Raw genomic sequence first — 21,611 nt, 5'->3', positions numbered from 1 at the left:
AAAGAGACAAAGAAGGGCATTATATAATGGTAAAGGGATCAGTGCAACAAGAAGAGCTAACTATCCTAATTATACATGCACCCAATCCAGGAGCACCCAGATTTATAAAGCAAGCTCTCAGAGGCCTACAAAGAGACTTAGACTCCCACACAATAATAGTGGGAGATTTTAACAACTAACTGTCAATATTAGACAGTTCAACAAGACAGAAAATTAACAAGGATATTAAGAACTTGAACTTAGCTTTGCACCAAGTGGACCTAATAGACATTTGCAGAACTCTCCACCCCAAATCAACAGAATATACTTTCTTCTCAGTACCACATAGCAATTATTCAAAAATCGACCACATAATTGGAAGTAAAACTCTCCTCAGCAAATGCAAAAGAATGGAAATCATAACAAACAGTCTCTGAGACCAGAGTGCAAAAAATTAGAACTCAGGATTAAGGAACTCACTCAAAGCCACACAACTACATCAAAACTAAACAACCTACTCCTGAATGACTACTGTGTAAATATCAAAATTAAGGCAGAAATAAATAAATTGTTTGAAACCAATGAAAATGAAGATATGATGGACCAGAATCTTTGGAACACAGCTAAAGCATTGTTTAGAGGGAAAATTATAGCAATTAATGCTGACATCAGAAAGTGGGAAATATCTAAAATCCACATCCTAACATCACAATTAAAAGAACTAGATAGAAGAGCAAACAAATTCAAAGCTAGCAGAAAACAAAATATAACTGAGATCAGAGCAGAACTAAAGGAGATAGAGATATGAAAAACCCTTCAAAGTTTAACAATGCAGGAGGTGGTTTTTTGAAAAGATTAACAAAATAGATAGATCACTAGTCAGATTAATAAAGAAGGAAAGAAAGGAGAATCAAATAGAAACATTGAAAATAATAAAGAGGATATAACCACTGATTCCACAGAAATACAAACTACCATTAGAGAATACTATAAACACCTCTACACAAATAAACTAGAAAATCTAGAAGAAATAGATGAATTCCTGGATACGCACACCCTCCTGACTAAACCAGGAAGAAGTCAAATCCCTGAATAGACCAATAACAAGTTTTTAAGTTGAGGCAGTAATTAATAGCCTACCAACTAAAAAAGTCCAGGACCTGATGGATTCACAGTTGAATTCTACCATAGGTACAAAGAGGATCTGCTACCATTTCTTCTAAAATTATTTCAAATGATAGAAGAAAGACTCTTCTCTAATGCATTTTATGAGGCACACATCATCCTGTTACCAAAACCTGGCAGAGGCACAACAAAAAAAGAAAAATTTAGGCCAATATCTTTGATGAACGTCGATGTGAAAATCCTTAATAAAATACTGTCAAACTGAATCCAGCAGCACATCAAAAAGCTTATCCACCACAATCAATTCAGCTTCATCTTTAGGATACAAAGCTGGTTCAACATATGCAAATCAATAAACATAATCCATCACATAAACAGAACCAATGATAAAAACCACATGATTATCTCATAGATGCAGTAAAGGTCTTTGATAAAATTCAACACTGCTTCATGCTAAAAATACTCAATAAACTAGGCATTGATGGAACACATCTCAAAATAATAAGAGCTATTTATGACAAACCCATAATCAATATCATAATGAATGGGCAAAAGCTGGAAGCATTCCCTTTGAATACTGGCATAAGACAAGGATGCCCTCTCTCACAACTCCTATTCAACATAGTATTGGAAATTCTGGCCAGGGTAATCAGGCAAGAGAAGGAAATAAAGAGTATTCAAAGAAGAAGAGAGGAAGTCAAATTGCATCTGTTTGCAGATTACATGACTGTATATTTAGAAAACCCCATCATCTCAGCCCAAAATTCCTTAAGCTAATAAGCAACTTCAGCAAAGTTGGAATACAACTTACCAGGGATGTGAAGAACCTCTTCAAGGAGAACTACAAACCACTTCTCAAACAACTAAGAGATGACACTAACAAATGAAAAAAACATTCCATGCTCATGGAAGAATCAATATTGTGAAAATAGCCATATGGTTCAAAGTAATTTATAGATTCAATGCTATTTCCATCAAGCTACTATTGATTTTCTTCAGATAATTAGAAAAAAACTACGTTAAATTTTATATGGAACCAAAAAAGAGCTCACACAGCCAAGAAAACCCTAAGCAAGAAGAACGAAGCTGGTGGCATTATGCTACCTGACTTAATAATATACTACAAGGCTACAGTAACCAAAACAGCATGATACTGGTACCAAAATATATAGAGACCAAGGGAAAAGAACAGAGGCCTCAGAAATAACAACACAAATCTACAACCATCTGATCTTTGACAAACCTGACAAAAGCAATGGGAAAAGGATTCCCTATTTAATAAATGGTGATGGGAGAACTGGCTAGACATATGCAGAAAATTGAAACTGGATCTCTTCCTTATACCTTATACAAAAATTACTTCAAGATAGATTAAAGACTTAAACATAAGATATGAAATTATAAAAACCTTAGAAGAAAACCTAGGCAATACCCTTCAGGACATAGGCATAGGCAAGAACTTCATGACTAAATCACCAAAAGCAATTGCAACAAAAGCCAAAATTGACAAATGGGATCTAATTAAATTAAAGAGCTTCCACACAGCAAAATAAACTATGGTCAGAGTGAACAGGCAACCTACAGAATGAGAGAAAATTTTTGCCACCTATCCGTATGACAAAAGTCTAATATTCAAACTCTAAAAGGGACTTAAATTTACAAGAAAAAAACAACCCCATCACAAAGTGGGCAAAGGATGTGAATAGACACTTCTCAAAACAAGACATTTATGTGGCAACAAACATATGAATAAAAAGCTCATTATCACTGGTCTTTAGAGAAATACAAATCAAAACCAGAATGACATACCATCTCATACCAGTTAGAATGGTAGTCATTAAAAAGTCAGGAAAAAAGAGATGCAGGGGAGGATGTGGAGAAATAGGAATGCTTTTGCACTGTTGGTGGGCATGTAAATTAGTTCAACCATTGTGGAAGATAATGTGGTGATTCTTCAAGGATCTAGAACCAGAAATACTATTTGACCCATCGATCCCATTCCTGGGTATATACCCAAAGGATTGTAAATTATTCTACTATAAAGACACATGCATAAATATGTTTATTGCAGCACTATTTGCAATAGTAAAGAATTGGAACCAACTCAAATTCCCATCAATGATAGACTGGATAAAGAAAACGTGGCATATATACACCATCAGATAGTATGCAGCCATAAAAAAGGAATAAAATCATGCTCTTTGCAGGGACATGGATGAAGCTGGAAACCATCATTCTCAGCAAACTAATGCAGGAACAGAAAAGTAAACACCACGTGTTCTCACTCATAAGTGGGAGCTGAACAATGAGAACATGTGGACACAGGGAGGGGAACATCACACATGGGGTCTCTCAGGAGGTGGGGGACAAGGGGAAGGTTAGAATTAGGAAAATGACCTAATACTTGCAGGGCTCAAAGCCTAAGTGTTGAGTTGATGGGTGCAGCAATCCACCATGGCACACTTATACCTATGTAGCAAACCTGTTTATTTTGCATATGTATCCCAGAACCAAAAATATAATAAAAATAAAACAAAAAAGAAATTAACATGATAGAAAAATGTAAATACAACTTCTAGAGAAAAAAAATCTCACAGTACATAATGAATGCTAATATGTTTATTTTTTAAACTGAGAAAATTTACCCAACTAGTCCTTTAAAGCTTTAAAAATTGTAATAGCCTTAACGTGATTATATGTCTGCATGTTAAACTTTCTACTTATTAATACGTATTTTAATTTCAAGTTCAAATCAGTAAATATCAAGGCTTTAACTCCCACAGCCTTTACTTCCCGTGACTGGAGCAGTCATATCCTGTTGTGTATGTTAAACATGTGAAACCCTTACAAGACCTATTTGGTAAGGACAAAAATAAGAGACAATTGTTGGCACATCATAAATGGCGAGATACTAACCATAACAGTAAAGCACCAACTACTAATTCCTAAGCATACCAAGGAAGAAGAAAAGGGGAAAGTGAAACAAACTTCCAGCTACGTAAACATTCTTTATCAGAGACGTGGCCAATGACTTTGTAAGATATGTTTGACCACTTATATTTGCAAAGGGAAGCAAATGTAAATGTTTGTTTTAAATGGCTAAATATATTCCTATGTCTGCTCATACATTGATACAAAAACAAATGAGAGACTGAACTTTCAAAAGATAATTAACAATTTTTGCCATATTTGCACAGAAAGTTTCAAATGCCCTTGAATAAAATTTAATTGAAAACCTTGGGAAGTAACAATCCAATTCATTAATATATTTAAAATTTTCTATTTAAACTCACTCATGCTAATTTTTGTAATTTGTACTGAAAGGAAAATGTTGAGATTTTAATAATATATAATTTTTATTCTATATATGTGATAATAAGAAATGTTCATTTCAATTCAAATCAAAATAATAGGCCTTTGTATAATAAGTATGACCAATTTGAAATGACCTTTTACAAAATGATTTTATGTAATCAATAGTAATTTTACAAAAATAATTGCATTTATGCCTCCTTAAAAGGAAATGTTATATTTAGCTTTTAATATTTGGGTTTATGTTGTTGCAAAGAAAATAATATAAAAATGTTTTTTTCATCAAAAATAGGTGTAATTATATAATTGTTATAATGGTATTTATTTTCTTATTTGTAATATAAAAAATGTTTATTAATCTAAAATGGAGTGTAATTATATAATCATTATAATGGTATTTATTTTCTTATTTTTATGTTTTATGTCTAAATTGGTGAACTAGACCAAAGATATATAATTAAATCACATCTATTTGACACAGTTGTGCTAATTTACATATGTTGTATTTTTCATAAAACTTATAAAAACTTTCATTATTATAATATCTTTATTTTCTATCCTTTCTGATTTTATTAAAACTTTCTCATTGTAAATACTTTCTGTTTAAAACATTAAAAAATTTAAGTCAGTACTTTCAACATGTTTAATGTCTCTAGCAGACAACGATATACACAAAAATGGCATAGGCAACCGTGGCTCACCACCTTACTCTCCTGGTCATCCCTGGGCCCCAGCCAAGACTCAGCCATGTTTTCTATGACCACAACAGAGTGATACTGCTGGAAAACAAGGGACCTGAATGTTTGGGAGAGCAGGTACTGATAAAAAAATGAAATAAGTGATGGAAGAAGACCAGGAGTAGAGTTAAAGGAGAAAAAGAGAAAAAAAAATACATAACAGTTCCAAGTCAAATATACTAATTTCATCTCCATCTGAATTCTAATTTATGTATGAAATTAAGTTTTTATGATATCCTTAAGATAAATGGACTTGGTAATGAGCCACAATTTAACTTTCATTGTTGGAAAATAAAATCCAACAAAGAAAACAATGTCAGAATATTTTTTATAAATTTTCACAATAATATCACAGCCATTGCAAAAGTAAGTCAAGTATCTTGTGAGGCCACAGCTGAAAATGGAGAATTAACCTTGCAGCCTGAAATGCAGCCACAGGTAGTTTGCTTAATACATAATGAGGCAAAGGAAGAAAACAAGGAACTAAATGAATAAGAGGCTGAATATTCATTCACTTGGCTCAGTTCCTCTCTAAGGTGTGTCTTTGAAATCAACATTCATTCTAAATAACATGTACTGAGCAGCTGCTTGAAGGCATTGACTGGTTTCTGCACCTGCTGAGTTAATGTCAAAATGTCCATTTTGCTGCCCCTTTGCTATAGCAACAAAGTATTCTGCTATCTTGATGACTGGTTAGTCAGATCCCCAAATCCACAGATCTACCTTTTTTTTCTCTCTCTCACTTCTCAGTCATGGTTATTACCATTTGATTTTAACTTTAGCAGATAATTTCAAATGTATTCTTATTACTGCTTTTTTCAGTAAAGATGTAATGTGTAAAAAGCCTGCTGCTTAAAAATAAGCCACTTACAGAAAACTACATTGAAAAGTTCATGGAGAACCTATTATTATAAAAGCCCAGAAATTTATCATACTGTAGTCCTATCTCTTTTTGCCCTTCATTTTGAATGAAATTTTTCATCATGGTTTTTGATTATGCATTCAATTGTAATTCTGCCTGAACACAGACCCATTTATTGCACATTTCAGATTACTCAACTGAGGAATATAGAAATAACATACAAATGAAAATTTTCAATACAATATAAAGAGCAAATGTACAAAAATCTAAAAGGACAAAAATATTCCTTAAGAAAATCACAGATATAAGGAGTGTTTTACTTGTAAGTTTAACCAGAGAGCAAAAATTTAAACTGATTCTGTGCTATTTGCTATTTTATGTGATAGATATATAAATGTAGCTGACCAGATTTAGATATTCAATTGCAGATTCAGATATTCAGTGATATTCCCTGAGAAGAGTATGATGACTTTTTATTATACAGCCTTTAACATAATACATAAAGCTGTCATTTTTTGCTTTCTTTTTCTTAGATTCCTAGATTTATTCCTGGACGGAGGAAGAATAATTGCATTGGCATTTACAATTATTCAAATATAATTGTGTTAAAATAAAGTTAGGTTGTATTCTGTCATTCAGTGTATCTGGCTTTAGGGAAATGATGTTAAAAAAAAGAAAAAAAAAAAAAAAAAACAGAAAAAAAAAAAAAAAAAAAAAAAAGCTAAGACATCACATTACCTGACTTCAAACTATACTACAAGGAAAAAGAAAAAAAAAAAAAAAAAAAAAAAAAACAGAAAGTGAAAGGAGCTTGCATTCACTCTTCTGTTTCATGTGAAACAATGGTTTTTCTATTAACATAGCCAGAAGCTACTGCTCCCAGCAGTCAGGAGAGGCCCAAAGGGAAGACCACAAGCAGGAGATCCACTAGACTGGGACTCTTCAAGGTGGGTCCTCCTAGTTTAAGAGTCAGATTATAGGCATGGCTTCAATTACACACCACAATGTGAAAGCTTAAGTTTTTATTGTTTTTTTTCAAATTCTCAAGCTGAGCAGAGTGACTGGATGTGTCAACAAATTCTTTATCCTCAGTCTCCTGTAGCAACAGCAACTATACACACCAAAGAGGGCTTCTTCTATTTAAGGATCGTCTGAGTTGGGGCATCCTAATTTCAAGGAGTAACTGTCTACTCAATATTTTAAACAACTCTGGCAGCAAAATGGCAATTGAGCAGTTTGTCACCAAGCTGAGTTTAAGCATAGATGGACTTCATATCTATCCCGGTCACCCTTGGCCAGATCTATGCCACAATCTACCTGACCTATTTGCTATTTTATGTGATGTGTATTTTATTTTATTTTATTTTTTTTGAGACGGAGTTTCGCTCTTGTTACCCAGGCTGGAGTGCAATGGCGCGATCTCGGCTCACCGCAACCTCTGCCTCCTGGGTTCAGGCAATTCTCCTGCCTCAGCCTCCTGAGTAGCTGGGATTACAGGCACGCACCACCATGCCCAGCTAATTTTTTGTAGTTTTAGTAGAGACGGGGTTTCACCATGTTGACCAGGATGGTCTCGATCTCTTGACCTCGTGATCCACCCGCCTTGGCCTCCCAAAGTGCTGGGATTACAGGCTTGAGCCACCGCGCCCGGCCCCGTGATGTGTGTTTTATATGTATGCATATATCTGACCAGATTTAGATATTCAATTGCAGATTTACTCAGTGATATTCCATTAGAAGATTATAACTTTTTATTATATAGCCTTTAACCTACTCTACTTTATAAGCTGTCAGTTTTTGCTTCCTTTTTCTTTTTCTTAGGTTTATTCTTGGCCGGAGGAAGAATAATTTCACTGGTATTTATGATTATTAAAATATAATCACATTAACTGTGAAGACTGTGAAAACTGTGAAGATTAAATAATGTATAAAATGTGAAGTGCCTGCTATAGACCTTGGCATAAAAATTAACCTTTTGCGCATTCTTTCATTGATATAATAGATATTTAGGTGGATCATAATGGTTTCCAATTACTCCTAAAGCACTTGCATAGGAGGATTTTAGAAGCAGCAGTCTCTCTCAAAGAAAGTAAGTGATACAAGCAAAATAACCTAAGACATTTTAGGTAATGCTTGTGCTCAGTTGTTCAGATTGCTGCATTGATATGCCATCTGTGATTTTAAGTGAAATTGCTACTCTATGAGAACCATATGGAAAAAACTTCCACCCAGAGAAAACAAAAGAAACTATTACTTCTGAAAATGTTGAAGTAAGTCATATCTTATTTTGGGGGCACAAAGAGACCATTTTAACTATGTAAAACTATATTAATTTATACCATTTCTTAATGAGAAGATACGTATAGGTTGATCATAACTGAATTATTAGATAAATAAATATATTACTTATATGTCTATTATACTGAAGACAGTACAAGACATAAATTACACTGAAGACAGTACAAGGCTTCTATTTAAATGTTCTTTCTTCAACAAAGCACAGTTTAGAGCAATTATTAATTTAATAAGTCATTTAATAAATCAAAGTATTTACATGCCTGGATGCAGACCCCGGCCTTCAATCAATATTCTCAGCAACACCTATACTATGGCAGTGGTTCTCGATATTGACTGAACATTAGAATCACCTGGGAAACTCTCAAAGTTTCTGATACCAATTAAATCTCTCTCTTTGGGGGAATTACCCATGGGGCAGTATTTGTAAAGATTCCCAGGTGATCATAATGCTACACCAGGGTAGAGAAGCGCTGTACTATAAAATATCCTAACTGTGTCATAACCAAGGTTCCTCTGTTCTACTTCTATCTGACATAGGCAAATTCATCTGCCAAGTACATGATCAGAGAATCCTAAAATGAGTAGGTAGGGCAAAATGTATGAAATTTTTGTGCTCATGCTACTCAAATTCATTGCTTCTGTGATGATATCACAGATGACTCCTCCAACTTTCAGTGACTTTTTCACTGGTCTGAATGTTAAAGAACTTTATTTTCAACAAATATTCAATGCATATTTATGAAACTAAATTATGTACCAAGTACTGTATATTTTCCATACTCTATTTTTTCTGTATACACTTTATGCCCTTTAAATCAAATATCTTACATTTACAATAAGATTACAATTATTTTTAAGGCATGGACTGGCATTATCATCTCTATAAGGTAGCACAGTCTTGTGGATAGTCTAGATTTCGATGTGGAACAGTATGAAATATAAAGCTAGTTGTAGCTGAGTCTGTATTCCAGTTTTGCTACTGTGTAGTCTCAAATAAGTTAATCTCTATGAAACAGACAGATAGATAGATAGATAGATAGATAGATAGATAGATAGATAGATAGATAGATAGATAGGAAAAGTATTAGGAAAACTGACTCATGCAGTTAAATGGAGGCTGAGACGTCTCAGGAGAGACCATCTGCAAACTGGAGACCCAGAGATGATTGTAGCAAGTTCAGTCTAAGACCAAAAGCTTCAAAATCAGTAAAGCCAACGATGCAGCTCTCAGTTGGAGGTCATAGACCTGGAAACCCTGGCTTCTCAGGGGTAAGTCCTGAGTCCACTAATGCAAGCCCAAGAGTTCAAAGCCTAGAGAATCTGGTATTCTGATACACTGGAGATCCTGCTATTCTGATGTCAGAAGGCAAGAGAAAAAGAGTGTCCCAGCTCCTCCTAAGAGGTAAAGAGGGAGAGAAAGTTTGCCTTTTCATTGCCTTTTTGTTTTTATCCAGGCTCTCAGCCTTTTGGATCACGCCTGTCCACACTGAGGGCAAATCTTCACTCATTCTACTGATTCAAATGCCAATCACTTCCCTAAACACCCTCACAGATATACCTAGAAATAATGCTTTACCAACTTTCTAGGTAACCTTTAATCCAGTTAATTTTGCCTGTAATCCCAGCACTTTTGGAGGCTGAGGCAAGCGGATCACCTGAGGTCGGGAGTTCAAGATCAGCCTGACCAACATGGAGAAACCCCATCTCTACTTAAAAAAAATACAAAAATTAGCCAGGTGCGGTGGCACATGCCTGTGATCCCAGCTACTCCGGAGGCTGAGGCAGGAGAATCCCCTGAACCTGGGAGGCAGGGGTTGCCGTGAGCTTAGATCGCGCTATTGCACTGCAGCCTGGGCAACAAAAGCAAAACTCCGTCTCGGGGTGGGGGCGGGGGGCGCAGGGAAGAACTTAAGGCAGGGTAAAATTATAGTAAAAGAGAATATTATATTTATTGTGGGTAGATTTGTTAGTGACAGACTTTAAAAAATCATTTAAACAAGTAAAATGAAGCAAATGCAGGGTGGAAGCATGTTTCTTGGAAAAGGCTATGTAAGGATGAGAGAAAAGATAGTATAAAGGCTCTGCCATTTGAATAAAATTTACATTTTTGAGAAACAAGGAGTTGATAATGTCTTAGATGCATTGAATTAGAGTGGTAAAAAATAAAATCGGAAAGATAGCTGGAACAGGTTATGTGAAATTATAATAAATGTGTGTGGTAAGCAGAACAGTGGTTCCCAGCAGACCAAATTTTAATACACACTATTTGTAATTATCCTACATTATATGGCATGGGAATTTAAAGTTTCAGATGAAATTGAGGTAGCTAATTAGGTGACCTTACAATAAAAAGATTATCTTGGATTATCTGAATAGTGCTAATGTAGTCACAAGGGTCTTTAAATGTGAAAAGGAGAGGCAGAATAGTCAGTGTCATGGTAACATGGCATGAAAAACTGACTATTGCTTTATTTGAAGATGAAAAAAGGCTATATAGCAAATGATGTGAATAGTTGGAAGAGTCAAAGAAAAAGATTATTTCTGAGATCTTCCACAAGAAGCAGCACCACTGACATCTTGATTTTAGCCCAGTGAAATCCATTTTAGACTTCTGATCTCCAGAATTTAGATAATAAATTTGTGTTGTTTTAAGTCACTAAGTGTATGATAATTGGCATTAGTAGCATTGGCATAATACAATATGCTAAGGATGCCTTTGGTAAGTTTAGAAAAGAGAATGATCTTATCTGATTTATGCTTTAAGAAAGCCATTTAGCTGCTATGTGGAAAGTACATTGTAGAAAACAAAGATGGAGGTGGCCCGGCATGGTGGCTCACACCTGTAATCCCGGCACTTTGGGAGGCCAAAGTGGGAGGATCACTTGAGGTCAGGAGTTCTAGATCAGCCTGGCCAACATGGTGAAATCCCATCTTTAAAAAAAATAAAAAATAAAAATAAAAAAAAAAGATAGCAAAAAACAACTTAATAGGTATTTCAGTAGCTTAGTAGCAAGTAGTGAGAGATGACAATGACTTGAAATAGAGTGGAATAGGTTAAAGTAAGAAGGAATAAGATTCAGGATATATCTTAATGACAAAAGAGAATTTGCTGATGGTTTCAATGCAAGGTGTGATAGCAATGAGGAGTCTGAAACATATTCAGAATGCTTCCTTGGATCAGTAGGACAAATTTTGGAGCTATTTACTGAGATGAATGGTGACTTTAGTGTGGTACACATAACACCTAATACCTTAACAACATAGCAAGCACTCAATATCTGGTGAAATCAATAAGAATATTGATAAAAAAAAAAGATGAAGACAATGGTAATGTCAACCATAATGATGCAAAATAATGATACTGAAATTGAAAAGGTAGAGGAAATAGACAACATTAATGAGCCTCTATTAAATATCATAGATAATGGTATTAGGTACCACTGTTTGATTTTATCTTCTATAAATTGGTGTTACATTTCTAGTAAGTTTTATTTCACTCCCTATTGCCATGACAGAATGCTGCAGATGGGGGTAATTTACACAATATAGAAATGTATTCAAATCACGGTTCTGGTGGTTAGAAGTTCAAGTACAGGGCACCGGCATCTGACTAGGCCTTCATGTGCGATCATATCCCAAAGCAGGAAAGTGTAAGAACAAATAAGTAAGCTGGACAGAGAGAGAAATGTGGGACAAGCTCATCCTCTTATCAGAAACCCAACTACAATATAACTAACCCACTCCTGGGATAATGGAAATAATCCCTTGCCCTGACAAACTAATCATCTGGTAAAGATCCTGCCTTTCAACGTGGTTAACAATGACAACTAAATTTTAACTTTAGTTTTGGAGGGGATATAAAAATAATGGCATGAGTCATTTGCAATGAGATAAAAACAGATTGTATCATTAAATACCTATGTAGATTTCATTGATGGTTACCATTTTCTCTCAACTTATCATTTTTAAATGTAATTTTCATGTCACATTTAATTGAAAATTTCTGCTATCTTACATAAAGCTATTATTTCTCCATAATATATAGAAACATCCTAAGAAGGCCTGTACATATAAACTTGGTTAATAATTATTAAGCACAAGATCAATTAGGGTAGAAACTTTACTTAGCTAACTGCTGTGTTTCTACCACCAAAAAAAGCAAAATGCCTATAAAGTTCTCAATAAAAAGTTGTTGATAAAATGTCTTGATAAATGTCTTGTCTAATCTGCTTCTTCAGCATTGCCTAAATGACGCCAATACAAGAGTGATTCAACTCACTAATATGTTGAATAAATTGCATTTGATTTGAATTCCACATGAGTAATACCAGACATATTTATGAGAAAAACGTAGATCAAATTCTAGGCTTAAAGTTCAGAATTTATGAAGAAGGAAATTGCTTGGGTGTGGAATATTACATTCATTTTAGGCATACCTTCCAAAAATAATAAAATACGACTTAGCTTCAATATTGAGTTGATAAATACACTTCTAATTTTATTTCTGATCTCATAATAAGGAAATATCTTGTGAAACAAACGCTTCATTACTTTCGCTTGAGGAACTACAGAGAAACAAAGTCAGATATTTAAGTATAAAGAATACAGTTAATATTCTATTAGTGAAGATTCAAATGTGTAATTGTTCATTCATCTTTAGTGTTTTTAATTTCCGCATTTATAACACAAGGTACAGCCCAAGTCAAAATCACCATTTTAAAAATAAACATGATATTTTGAATATTTTTAAAAACTTTCTATTAATAACATCATGTTGAAAATAAGATTGGGATGAATTATGTTAATATTGATTTTAATTCTGAATTATAGTTGAATTTAAATGGCTAATTTTAATTACTTTTATTTACAGTTATTTATAAAGGTCACTTACTATTGTGAATATTTATTATACATCTATTAGTGAAATTAAAAATGTAAAACCAATATGAAATTGTGTGTGATTGAAATAAATTGAAATTGTAACAATGATTGATTGGTATATCAAGTAAAAAAAGCAAAACCTTTCCATCTTTTAAGTAAGTTGTGCATATCTATTACTGAATAGTTTTTTTCCTGCTAAGCTCTATTTAGAATTTCTCATTACTAAAATAGTAACACTAAATTAAAACATAAATAGCATATTAATTTGAAAATTTTATTGAAGGCATATGTAGAAAGCTAAACTTCTTTTGGAATTGAGAGGATAAATTATCACACGTGGTTGAATCTGCTCTTCATGTACACATATAAGGACATGACAAATTACCAAGAGCACAGCAGAAATGGTACAGTATAAGGTGATAATAATATAGAAGCTAAAGAATGCCCACTTTTCACTGATAATATAGGACTAAATGTTGTCCATTACTGCACTTTGACATCATACTTTTTCTAATGACACACTCATCAAATGTGGGATATAAATAAAGGTATCATATGAACAGTGTAATAATGTTCTGAAGTAATCTTTAGAAACTTACTACTATATTTAATGTATTTTTCTGTCTAGAATGCCATAACAAAATACCACAGACTGTATAGTTTAAATAATATAAATTTATTTTCCCATATACCTGGAGACTAGAATGTTCATGATCAAAATTCTAGTAGAATTCACTTTGTGGTAAAAGCTGTCTTCCTGGTTTACAGATGACCACCTTCTCATTGTGTCCTCCCATGGTCTTTCCTTGGTGTGTGAATGTGGAGAGAGAAATAATGTGAGCTCTCTGATATCTCTTTTTTAAGGAAGCTAATCCATTTGGATCGAGACTCCACTTTATAACCTCACTTAACCTTAATTATCTCCTTACGGAGCCTCTTTCCAAATATAGTCACATTATTTATTCGGGCTTGAATATATAAATTTGGGGGAGACATAATTGAGGAAATAACATTTTTCACATCACCTCCCCACCAAAATTTGATCTATTTACATTCAAAATACCTTCGCCCCACTCCAACATGCCCCAAAACTTTAGTTCATTCGAACATCAAATTTACATTTTAAAGTTTAAGTTCTTATATACATAAGTAAATTAGATATAGGTGAGATACAAGGTAGAATTCATCCTGAGGCAAAATTTTCCTCTAGCTGTGAGCCTGCAAAACTAGAAAAGTTATGTGCTTCCAAAATACAATGGTGTGACACTCATAGGATAGATTTGTCCATTCCAGGGAAAAAAGTAGGAATTAGGAATAAAGAAAAAGCGTAATGGGTCCCAGCAAGTCTATGACCCAGCAAAACACATTTCATTTGATCTTAAGATTCACACACACACACACACACACACACACACACACACACACACACACAAATCCTGTTTGGTTTGATGCCCTGTCTTCCAGTTCCATTGTTAGCAAAGATGCTACTCTCAGTGAGCACAGGGGGGGTCTTTTACATTGGCAAAAAAGACTCATTAGAACAATAAAGCACAATGTTCTCATAAGGTTTTTTCTACTAATTCACATCTGATATTAAGGATCTCATTCCTACACAAGCCATCCCTTAATTTTAAAAGTAAACACCCTAGAATGTTTGAAGTTCAGTTTGCATTTTAATTCAGCCAGTCACACCGTGAGATTATGGGTTTAATTTTCAGCAACCTCAGCCCTAAGGATCCAGGAAATAAATATCTTCTGCAGGGCATATATAGAAGCTCTCATCACACTAATGAGATATTTGAACTGAGAATTCAAAAGCATGAACTCACCCTTATTTTCCCCCACTTTGTTCAATTACATGATGAACAACCAGCCAGTCTCATTATACACATAACTTGAATATAGTGCAGGTTTGGTTCCAGACCACTGCAATAAAGCAAGCATCACAACAAAGTGACTTACATCATGCTTTTGGTGTCTCAGTGCATATAAAAGTTATATTTACCCTATTCTATCACTTAACAAGTGTTAATAGAATTATGTCTAAAAAACACAGTACATAATTTAATTAAAAATACTTTCTGAAAAATGCTAATCATCATCTGATCTTCACCAAGTTGTAATCTTTTGGATGGCAGAGGTTTTTGCCTTGATAATGATGGCTGCCAACAGATGAAGTTGGTGACTGTTAAAGGCTGAGCTGGCTGTGACAGCTTTTAAAAATAAGACAACAATGAAGTTTGCTACATTGATTTACTCTTCCTTTCACAAATTTATTCTCTGCAGCATGTGATACTGTTTAATAGCATTTTACTAACAATAGAACTTCCAAGATTGGAGCCATTCCTCTCAAATCCTTCCACTGTTTTCTCCACTAAGTTTATGTAATATTTAGAATTCTTTGTTTTTATTTAAGGAATGTTCACATCTTCACCAGGAGTAGATTGCAGATTAAGGAACTACTTTTTTACCCACCACTGAGAAGCAACTCCTTATCCTTTAAAGTTCTGTCATGATACTGCAGCAACTCAATCCCATCTTCAGACTTCACTTCTAATTTTAATTCTCTTGTGGTGCCATTTCCACTACATCTGCAGTTATTTCTTCCACTGAAGCCCTAAACCTCTCATTCAACCATGAGGATTATAATATAATTCTTCCATACGCCTATGAATGTTGATATTGTGAACTCCTCTTATGAATTATGAATTTCCTTAGTGGCATCTAGAATGGTAAATACTTTCCAGAGGTTTTCAATTTACTTTGTTCAGGTACATCAGAGAAATTACTATCTATGGCAGGTTATAGACTTATGAAATATGGGATACATCTCTTAAAGAATAAAACTTGAAAGTCAAATTTACATCTTGATTTCTGGGCTGCAGCTGTATAATGAATGTTGTGTTAGCATATATAAAAACAACATTAATCTTCTTATACATGTCCATCAGAGTTCTTGGGGGACCAAGTGCATATCCATTGAGTGCTAATATTCTAAAAATATAAAAAATATTTTTTCCCTAAGCACAAGGTCTCAAAAGTGAACTTAAAATATTCAGTAAATCATGCTGTAAACAGATGTACTGTCGACCATTCTTGTTCTATTTACAGAGCACAAGCAGAGTAAATTTGACATAATTCTTAAGGGGCCTGGAATATTGAAAATTTTGAATGATCATTGGCTTAAATTAAATCTACCAGCTGTATTAACCCCTAACAAGAGAGTTAGCATGTCCTTTGAAGCTTTGAAAGCTTTGAAGCCAGGCATTGAATCCTCCTCTTCAACTATGAAAAATCTAGATGGCATCTTCTTCCAGTAAAGAGTTGTTAGGTCTACGCTGAAAATATGCTGTTTAGTGTAGTTAACTTCAACAACTATCTTAGCTCGATCTTCTAGCTTTTGTATCAGCACTTGATGCTGTACCTCACACTTGTGTTTTAGAGACTGCTTCTTTCTTTAACATCATGAACCATTCTCTGCTACCTTCCAACCTTTCTTCCACAGCATCTTCACTCCTCTCAGCCTTCTCAGAACCGAAGATACTGTTTTTTGCTTTGGATTAGTCTTTAATTTAACAGAATGTTGTGGCTGGTTTGATTTTTTTTATCTATACTGATCATACTTTCTAGAGGTGGAAAGTCTGCTTCACTTTCTTATAACTCTTGTGTTCACTGGAGTAACACTTTAAGTTTCCTTCAATAACTTTTCCTTTGCATTCAAAATTTACTGTTTTGTGCAAGCGAACTACCTTTTGCCCTATTTCAGCTTTTGACATGCCTTCCTCATTGAGATTAATTATTTCTAGCTTTTGATTTAAAATGAGAGATGATAAGCTCTTCCTTTCATTGGAACACAGAGAGATGAATGTAGAGTTATTATCTGGCCTAAATTCAAATTTCAATATTGTTGTGTCTCAGAGAATAAGGAGACCCAAAGACAGGTAAAGAGTGCACAGCCAGTCAGTGGAGCAGCCAGAACACAGACAACATTTATCAATTAAGTTTGCCCTCTTGCGTGGGTGCAGTTTGTGACACCTCAAAACAAATGAATTCATGACTTCAAAAATCACTGATCAACAATCATCATAACAGATTTGATAATAATGAAATAGCTTGGAATATTGTAAGTATTGCCAAAATGTGACACTGAGACAAAATAAGCACATGCTGTTAGAAAAATGGCATGGGTAGACTGGCTCAATACAGGATATTCACATACTGTTAGTTTGTAAAAAATGCAATATTTGAGAAGCACAATAAAGTGTAATAAAATAAGTTGAGTTATTCCTGTGCATTCATTGGTTTGCCAAACATGTGTAAAAATGTCACCTAAATCTTTCCCTTTTTTTTAATGATTGATTAGGAGTATTCACTGGTGAGATTTTGCATATCTCTATTGTCAGATCACAGAAGGAGCTATTAATTTTCTCTTTATATTGCAGAGTTATTAGCATCTTTAATTTTAATCATATTAGAGATCCAATGCCAGAAATCTTAAATTGCATTAAATTTATGCTTAAATTGCATTCCTCTACAACCACTCTTGGTAACAAAATCTATGTTAGTCTACTCAGACTGCCATAACAAATCACAGACTATATAGTTTAAAAAATACAAATCTATGTTCCCACAGGATTTACCTCTGTAAAGTTTCAGATCAAGGTTCTAACAGAGTTGTGTTCCTGATGAGGGCTCTCTTCCTGGCTTACAAACAGCTGCCTTCTGCCTATGTCCTAACATGGATATTCCTTGGTGGATGTTCATGGAGAGAGACGGATACAAAACACAATACACACACACACACACACACACACGCACACACACACACAGCAGTAGTATTTTTTCTTTTAAGGATACCAACCCCATTTGATCAATGTCCCACTTTTATAACCACACTTAAGCTTAAACAACTCCTTTAAGAACCTATCTCCAAATACAGTTAAGGGAATTAAGTCTTCAACATTCTAATTTGGGAGGGAGCACAATTTAGTTCATATCATTTGGGAACATAATTTAATGATGACAACAAACTTTTATGCTGCACTACATGCCACTCACACTTAATTTGCTAGTATTATTATTGTCTAATCTTTTAAATCTATGGAATAAATGGCATCATCATTATCAACCTTAATTTCAACTTAGAAATGAGGAAAATAGGGACAGATGCAGTGGCTTACATTTGTAACCCAAGCACTTTGGAAGGCCCAGGTGGGAAGATCATGAGGTCAGGAGATCAAGACCACCCTGACCAACATGGTGAAACCTGGTCTCGACTAAAAATGCAAAAATTTGCCAGGCATGGTGGTGGGCACATATAATCCCAACTACTCAGGAGGCTGAGGCAAGAGAATTGCTTGAACCTGGGAGGTGAGATTGCTGTGAGCCAAGATTGCACCACTGCATTCTAGCCTGGAGACAGAGTGAAACTCCGTCAAGTAAATAAATAAATAAATAAATAAGAAAAATATATTTAAGGGATGCTTAGTAGCATGTTCAAGTTTATGCAGCTCCTTCTTGAATAAATTTGCATCTAAAGTGGTCTGTCTGACTGAAGCAATCTGTGATCTGAATTACTATCTCGTAATGTCTTTAAGAGAGATCCTGTAAAATAAGAAGAGATAAGAAAAAGTATTTTGTGAGAACTTTAACCAAGAAATTACTATTTCTCAGGACAATGAGACTTTCAAATAGTTTTACTATAATTAAGACATTTAGGTGATTTCAAAATTTATTCCAGTATTACAATTACAAGGTGAATGCTGTTTAGTTATACTAACATTAAACAATTTTTATGTAAGAAATGATTTTAAAAACTCAAAACATTGTAGGATTCCTTAAAAGTCTTTTAATGTTACTATTATAATTCCATTTTTCTTGCTGCATTACTAAGTATCTGTTGTGTTATAAATAGGCATATTGTGATCCTACCTTGATTTTGGGCCCTTAATATTAAAAATTTCATTTTTAAAAATATAAATTAATGTTTTATTTTAATAAGCTTTGGGGGAACAGGTGGTATTTGGTTACATGAATAACTTCTTTAGTGGTGATTTCTGAGATTCTGGTGCACCTGTCACCCAAGCAGTACCCAATGTGTACTCTTTTATCCCACACGCACCTCTCACTGTTTCCTCTGAGCCCCCAAAGTCCACTATGTCATTATTATGACTTTGTGTCCTCATAGCTAAGTTCCCACTTACGAGTGAGAACATATATTTGGTTTTCCCTTCCTGAGTTATTTCTGTGAGACTATTCATCTCCAATTCCATCCATGTTGCTGTAAATGTCATTATTTCATTCCTTTTTCATGGCTGAGTAGTATTCCAAGGTATATGCATATCACATTTTCTTTATACACTCATTGATTGATGGGCATTTGGGCTGGTTAGTCTACTCGGACTAATTCCAATATTTTTAAAATTGCAAATTGTGCTATTATAAGCATTGTGTTCAAGTATCTTTTTTGTTTAGTGACGTCTTTCCTCTATGTAGATACCTAGCAGCAAGATTGCTCAATGGAACGGTAGATCTACTTTTAGTTCTTTAAGAATCTCCATACTGTTTCCATAGTGATTATACTGGCTTGCATTCCCCCCAACAGTGTTCACTTTCACCACATCCACACCAACATCTATTATTTTTTGATTTTTTGATCATGGTCATTCTTGCAGAAGTGAGGTGGTATCATACTGTGGCTTTGATTTTCATTTTCCTGGTAATTAGTGGTGTTGAACAACTCTCCCTATGCTTGTTGGCCATTTGAATATCTTCTTTTGAGAACTGCCTGTTCATGTCTTTAGCCCACTTCTTGATGGGATTGTTTGTTTTATTCTTGCTGATTTGTTTGGGTTCTTTGTAGATTCTGGATATTAGTCCTGTGTTGGATGTACAGATGGTAAGGAATTTCTCCCACTCTGAGTGTTGTCTGTTAACTCTGCTGATTATTTCTTTGTTATGCAGAAGCTTTAATTAAGTCTCATCATCTACTTATATTTGTTTTTGTTGCATTTGCTTTGAGTTCTTGGTCATGAATTCTTTGCCTAAGCCAATGTCTAGTGTTTTTCTGATGTTATCTTTTAGAATATTTATGGTTCCAGGTCTTAGATTTAAGTTTTTGATTCATCTTGAGTTGATTTTTTATAAAGTGAAAGATAAGGATACAGTTTCATTCTTCTATATGTGGCTTCCCAGTTATCTTGGTACCATTTGTTGAATAGGGTATACTTTCCCCACTATATATTTTTCCTTTTTGCTTTGTTGAAGATTAGCTGGCTTCAGTATTTGGTTGTATTTCTGGGTTCTCTATTTTGTTCCATTGATCTGTGTTTCCTATTTTTATAGGTAACAATGTTATAATGACTGCAGTCTTATAGTATAATTTGAAGTCATGTAATGTGATGTCTCCAGATTTGTTCTTTCCACTTAGTATTGCTTTGGCTATGTGGGCTCCTTTTTAGTCCCATATAAATTTTAGGATTTTTTTTTTCTTTTAGTTTTGTGAAGAATGATGGTGGTATTTTAATGAGTAGAACCACTATTGTGAAAATGGCCACACTGCCAAAAGCAATCTACAAATTCAATGCAAAAAGTTTATTTACTTGGTCATTACAAGAATCTGATTGTTAAAACACCTAAAAGAACTAATGAGTTCTTGAAGTGTGCACTAGAAGAACTAATGAGTTCTTGAATTGTGTCAAATATGGAGAGTTTATGAACTTAACTGTGATTACTAATGAAGATACATAATGCATATCTTTATTTTCTTTGACTTTTAAAAACTTAACTTTTTAAATAATTTTAGATTTACAGACCAGTTACAAAGATAACACAGAGTATTTTATACCCTTTATCCAGCTTGTCCTAATGTTTTCATTTTAAGAAACTAAGAAGTTAGGGTTTCTCAAATACAATCAACTAAAACATAGAGTTTATTTGTATTACAACAGTTTTCCCATTATTGTCTTTTTTTTTTTTCTTTGAGATGGAGTTTCCCTCTTGTTGCCTAGCCCAGTCTGGAGTGCAATGGCACAATCTTGGCTCATTGCAACCTCAGCCTCCCAGGTTCAAGGGATTCTCCTGCCTTAGCCTCCTGAGTAGCTGGGATTACAGACACCTGCCACAATACCCGACTAATTTTTTGTTGTTTTAGTAGAGATGGGGTTTCACCATGTTGGCCAAGTTGGTCTCTAACTCCTGAACTCAGGTGATTAATCCGCCTTAGCCTCCCAAATTGCTGGGATTACTGGCATGAGCCACCGCACCTGGCCCATTATTGTCTTGCTTATGTCCTAGGATGCTGCTAAAATTTGAATGTGTCCCCTAAAACGTATATGTTGGAAATTGATCCCCAATGCAACAGTTTTGGGAGGTACAGTCTAATGGGAGATGTTTAGATCATGAGGAATCCACCCTCA

The sequence above is a fragment of the Cebus imitator genome, unplaced genomic scaffold (assembly GCF_001604975.1).
Source record: "Cebus imitator isolate Cc_AM_T3 unplaced genomic scaffold, Cebus_imitator-1.0 Scaffold17, whole genome shotgun sequence".
Taxonomy (NCBI): domain Eukaryota; kingdom Metazoa; phylum Chordata; class Mammalia; order Primates; family Cebidae; genus Cebus; species Cebus imitator.
The sequence above is the reverse complement of the archived record's forward strand: the minus strand, read 5'-3'. Positions refer to the sequence as shown.